The 6144-nt window shown below is 43.9% G+C and overlaps 1 long non-coding RNA gene across 1 annotated transcript; it reads left to right on the top strand.

Moving 5' to 3' along the window:
* Window positions 1-797: 797 nt before the first annotated feature.
* Window positions 798-3565, top strand: LOC131821972 (uncharacterized). Its single transcript, XR_009350035.1, has 2 exons — window positions 798-990; window positions 3282-3565. It is a non-coding gene; the product is annotated as an uncharacterized LOC131821972 (long non-coding RNA).
* The last annotated feature ends 2579 nt before the right edge of the window (window positions 3566-6144 follow it).

Here is a 6144-nt window from a genome sequence, read left to right as displayed (position 1 = left end):
CTCTCCTGCCGAAACAGATACCTCACCTGCCCAGACTAGGCCTTCTCTCTTCCATGGGACAGAATATGCACGCTTTTCATAAGCCCTAACCAGCCCGTTAAAGTTTTTGTTCATTGTGTGTTTGATCTGGGACAGTGTGTGATTGGAAGCCGCCTTTTCTAAGTGATGTTGACCATTCCCTGAATCCCAACCAGGGTTCTGGGGATGTTGAACCTCTGTTCTTTTCCTTAATAAAGCTGTTGCCCAAAACCCTTTCCTCTCTGTAAAATATGTCAAGCTATGATTTTCAGAATGACAATGAAATGCATACACTTGCACTGAGAAATGAGTTGGGGGCATCTTATGAGACTGGAGATTGATTGAGAATGTGGAATTTTCTATAAAACTCTAATTATGGTACTTTATCATTTAAAAATGTTTAAAAATAAGTAGTATTTACACACAATTGGCTCTTCCTAGGCCCTTCATTTTTATTGCTGAATGTTTTATTTAGAAATATCCTATCCTTCAAGAAGGAGATGGGGCTGCTGGAAGAGGAAGGGTGAGAGAGGGAGCCAGCACCGACCTGGCTGCAGCCGACCCAGAACACGTGTGAACGAGTGAGTGGACATGGGGATAAACAAAATGATCTGTGATTCATGCTTCCCTCTGTTCCTTGTCACCTATGGAACAGCAGCCAGAAATCTTGTGTACTTCACCCAAATGCCCCCCTGCTCAGGCCTCAGGCCTATCTCGAGGGACCAGGGACAAGCCCGAGGCCCAGCCCAGAGCAGTGGCTGATGGGAGCCAGATACCACAATACAGCCTCTGGCCCTTCCCCTCCTGGGCACCTGCTGGCTTCTCAAGCCCCTCCATGTAGTTCCCTGCAGGGCTCCTCAGAGCACCCCACCAAGAGTCAGAGTGGGGACCTACACCTGGGACCAGAAGGACCATGTCTACCAACAGGAGGAGGGCAGTCAGGATGGGCCTATCAAGCTGGTCGGCAGTGTGGTGAGTCTGCCCCAAGCTTGAGGGAGTTGAGCGAATGGGGGCAGAGAGCCAGCCAGCTTCCTGACACACCTGCGCACTTTGCTTTATCTCCCGACCAGGCAAAAAAAATGGGGCTGAACTTTGACTTGTCAATTAAATTATAAGAATAATAAGAAAATTGTCCATTTTCAAATGCTCTAGCCCTTCACCTCAGATTCTGGTAGCATCTCCTAGCGGTCTGAGCCCCCTTCCTTCCCTATCCCTCCCCGAGATAAGCACTGCCCATGAAGGACAGAAGGCTGGTCCCCTTCTCCTCTGGTGGGTGGGACCACATGGTGCACACTGCCTTCAGCACTATACCCTTCACCCTGGTCCTAAGAGTTATGGGATGATGAAATCAGTAGAACCATTTGGCAACCCCAAATCCAAGGGCCCCTTCTTTTGTTCCCTGGAAATTTGGGGCAAAGCAGAATGAAAACTGGTTAAAAGCATCAATATTCAGTTAGACCCACTAACTGTTTTCCTACCTAAAAACCTGGAGCATGAAGACATGATCTGAATGTTTGTTGGGGGAGGAGGGTCTCAAATTCTGCAAACTGCCAAGTAAACCTAACTTACTGAGGGTGCACCAGAGCTCTTCAGAGGAGGGTAACTAAGATGGCACTGACATGTGAGGGACAGGCACAAGAAAGAGAAATGCTCATCTCAGAAAGCATGTGGGTGGCCACTGTTTTCAAACCTCTAGACTCCAGCTCCAGTGGGGGAAAGGAGTGTGCTTATTCAGAGAAGCCCTACAAGGGAGGACAGTGAAAGGTCACATGGAAGTAGATGGCAAGCTGAGGAAGAGCCAACAGTCAAGTAAGATAGTGAGTTCCCCGCCCTTAGAAGTATCCAAATACCCATTCATTCATGAACACATAGGTATTAAGGTCCAGCAATAACTTGAGTGTCAAACAGACAAGGTTCCTGCTGTCAGGAAGTTTATGTTTTAGTGAGGAAGACAAGTAACAAAACAACTAAAAAAAAAAAAGCCAAAAATATATATTCAGTAGAGATAAGATTATGCAATAAATAAATAATTCAATAAATAGGGTTATGGGAGAGCGTGTGGCAGATGTCTCCTTTGCACTAGGTAGTACGGGTGAATACTGAGCAGAAGCAGAATGGCCTCTTAGCAAGAAAGGTGTTAAAGGAGCACCGGGGGTAGGGGAGAGGGGCTTTGAAAGTTCTTCCATTTTGAGCCCATGACCTTACATAATGCTACATGCCCGTTCATTCACTAAAGACTACTGTGTGACTCCTCCCCCGAGGGAACCCTAAACCAAGCCCCTCTGGGTACATGGCTAGAGCCAGTGGTCCCAAGCACAGTGGGGTGGTAGCTTTCCCTGTCCCCCACCTGCTACCTCCTCACATTCTGCCTGCTTCCCAGGCTTGATTACATAATTGCTAGGCCAGGATTTAGAGCCAGCACAGCATGAGCTTGTAAATCTTCTCTCACATCATGAAATGCCAGCAATTTCACAGCCAGGGATTCCTGTTCTCATAAAGTCCCCACACCAGCAGACTTGCATCTAAAAGTGTCCTGTGGGCTGATGAATTGATGTTGGAGCTGCTCCGGAACCAAACACAGGGGCAGGCAGCCTCTGCCACCTGCTCGGCGACTCTGAAGTCCCCAGAAGCGAAGGTCAAGATTATCAGGCCAGGTTGCTGGGGCTCTGCCAGCAAAGCGACCCTCAAACACAGTTCCCTGAGGAGTAGAGGAACGGAAATGGTGGCCTCACCCTGGGAACTGAAGCCACACTTGTATTCCAGACTATTTGAGGGGGAAAATGTTGTTCTAAGCAATATGCACAATTGTAATCCATACGAGACACATCCACTTACATTTAAATTTGCCAGTGATCTTCAACCTTGGCTCCCATTAGAATGACCTGTAGAGTTTTTTTACAAGACAGCCTTCCAGAGGGCTGGGCAAGAGGGGGAGCAGTTCCACCCATGGATATTCCAACCCAGTAGAGTCCAGAATCTAGAAAGGAGCTCCTACGTTTGTATGTTCCACAGGTAAAGAGTCGCTACCTACTTTATTAGAAAAATAGAAAATGAGCAAGAAGGACATTGTGGCAGCCTTCCAAGACACCTCCTGATATTTATGTGTTTGTGTAATCCCCTCCCCTCTAGAGGGTGCTGGACCTGGTGACTCACCTCTATGAACAGAACAAGGCACAAAATGATGGAATGTCACTTCCAAGACCAGGTTACATAGAAGACTGTGACTTCTATTTGAGCACCTGCTCTCTTTCTCTTGCCCTCAGGGAAGCCAGCTGCCTGGTTGCCAGTCACCCTCTGGAGAGCCCCATATGGCAAGGAACTGACGCCTCCAACCTGTAGCAAGCGAGGACTTGAGGCCTGACAACAGCCACATGAGGAAGCTTGGAAACACCTTCTCTCCCAGTCGGGTCTTAGGATGACTGCTGCCCCATTGACACCCAGACCACAGCCTTGCCAGTGATTCTGAGATGAAAGCACCCAGAAAAGTACTCCCAGATTCCTGATCCATTGAAACTCTGAGATAATAAATGTGAACTGTTTTAAGCTATTATGTTTTGGGGATAGTTTATTATATAGCAATAGGTAACCAATATGGACATATGTAATAGAACATTAATAGTGGTTTATCTCCCACCAGCTGAATCATGAGTGATCTCAATTTTCTTCCATTTGCTTATCTCTATTTTTTTTTATATTACCACAGGCTATATTCAAAATGAAAAAAAAAATCAATTTCGAATTATATTTTTAAAAAAACTTCTAGAGGAAAACACAGGAGAATATCTTTGTGACCTTACATTAGGCAAAGCTTTCTGAAACAAGTCACCAAAAAGGGTAACCCTCCCCCAAAACTGGACTTTATCAAAATGAAAAACACTTATTCTTCAATAAACATCATTAAAGAAATAGGAACAACAAGCCCCAGGCTGGGAGAAAAGATTTCCAAATCATGTATCTAATAAAGGACACATTACCATAATATATGAAAAATAACAAGACACATAACCCCATTTAAAAATGAGCAAAAGATTTGACTAGACATTTCTCCAAAGAGACACAAATAGCTGATAAGCATAAGAAAAGATGCTCAGCATCATTAGTCATTAGGAAAGTGAGAATCCAAATCACAGAGAGATACCAATACACACCTATTAGAAGGGCTCTAGAACTGAAATGGCAAGTGTTGACAAGGATGGGAAACAAGTGCGACCTTCATACACTGCTGATGGGAATGTGACACATGGCAGCTACTTTGGAAACACTATGGCAGTTTTTTAAAAAATTAAATATAAACTTGCCTTATGACCCACTCCTAGGTATCTACCCAAAAGAAATGCAAACACGTCCACACAAAGACTTGTAGGCAAATATTCAAAGCAAAAACTGGGAAAAGTCCAGATTTCCATCGATAGGTGAATGGATAAACACAACGTGGTACATCCATATGACACTATTCAGCTACAAAAAGGAACTATGTCCCGATTCATGCTACATCAATGGACCACAAATACAGTATCCTAAGTGAAAGAAATGACACAAAAACTATGTATTGTGTGATTCTGTTTATATGAAATGTCAGAAAAGGGAAATCCACAGAGATAGATCAGCATTGTCTGGGGCTGGAATGGAAGTCTGACAGCAAAGGAAAGGGAGGACATGTTCTGGGGTGATAAATATGTTCTAAAACTGACCCACAGGGATGGTTGCAAGACTGCATACATTCACTAAAAATTACTGAATTATATTCTCACAGCGGGTGGATTTTATGTTGTGTAAATCACACTCCAATAAAGCTGTAAAAAAAGTTATGCTTGTAACCTTGGACCCAGGAAGTTCGTGTCAAGGGCATAATCAGAAATGTACACAAAGATATATCAAGTATGCTCATAACAGTGTTTTACGTTAATGAAAAACTAGAAGCAATCTGAATGCATAGTGACAGATAATAAATGATTATTAAGGGGTAATCTGCCTAGCAGGGTGCAGCTGTTGAGAATGGTATTCACAAAGAATTTCTGACAACCTGGGGAAATGCTTAGGCTACAAAGAATTCATATTATTTTTTAAATACAGTTGAATTTGTTCCAGGAATGTATGTGTCTATACACATAACATAACCAGATGCATATAATTTTTCCCCCCTCTGGACATCTAGAAAGAGTAAAGTTGGTAATTAAGCAAGTAATTTTTGTTTTCTTTGTCCTTTATGTTTTCTGATTTTTTTTTTTCAAAAAATGTGTATTCATTTTAAAATCTAGAAAAAAAAATTTCAAAGATCTCATCTAGGGGTGCCTGGGTGGCTCAGTAGATTAAGCCCTCTGACTTGGGCTCAGGTCGTGATCCCAGGGTCCCGGGATCGAGCCCCACGTCGGGCTCTCTGCTCAGTGGGGAGCCTGCTTCCCTTCCTCTCTCTCTGCCTGCTTGGGATCTCTGTCAAATAAATAAATAAACAAATAAAATCTTAAAAAAAAAAAAAAAACCTCATCTAAAGAAAGCAATGGCAGGCCTTTCTTCTCCTGGTCAGAGAAGGGGCTGTGGTTTCCTGAGTGAGGGGAACACCCTGACCTCAGTAAATGATGCAGAGGGCCTATCAGGTGCTGCAGAGAGAAGGGGCAGTGAGCACCCCTGGAAACAGCTGTCTAAGTCCATTCATCGCCACTGGGACTCATTGGTCTTACAACAGGGCCAGCCCTAAGGCAAGGACACCTCATTAGCCAAGAGGAGCAGGGGCTCCTATCAAGGAGTGGTCCCCCAGGGGCTGGTTTCTGTGTCACTGCAGGTGACAGGCAGGGAAGGTAGCAATGACCTTAGAAACAGATGCATGAAACTTCATGGAAACTGCTGGACACACACCATATGATTTCACTCAAACATGGAACTTAAGAAACAAAACAAACACCGTGGAAAATACAGAGAGGCAAACCAAGAAGCAGACTCTTAACTATAGAGAACAAACTGATGGTCACCAGTGGGGAGGTGATGAGGATTAAGGAGGGCACTTGTGATAAGCACCAGGTGTTATCAATTACTGTATGTACACCTGAAACTAATATTACACTGTGTGCTAACTGTAATTTAAATAAAAACTTACCAAAAAAAGAAAAACTTCAAAAAAACCTGCTAGAA

Source organism: Mustela lutreola, chromosome 1 (assembly GCF_030435805.1).
Source record: "Mustela lutreola isolate mMusLut2 chromosome 1, mMusLut2.pri, whole genome shotgun sequence".
Lineage (NCBI taxonomy): Eukaryota > Metazoa > Chordata > Mammalia > Carnivora > Mustelidae > Mustela > Mustela lutreola.
Note: the sequence above shows the minus strand (reverse complement) of the source record. Positions and strands in the feature narration are given on the sequence as shown.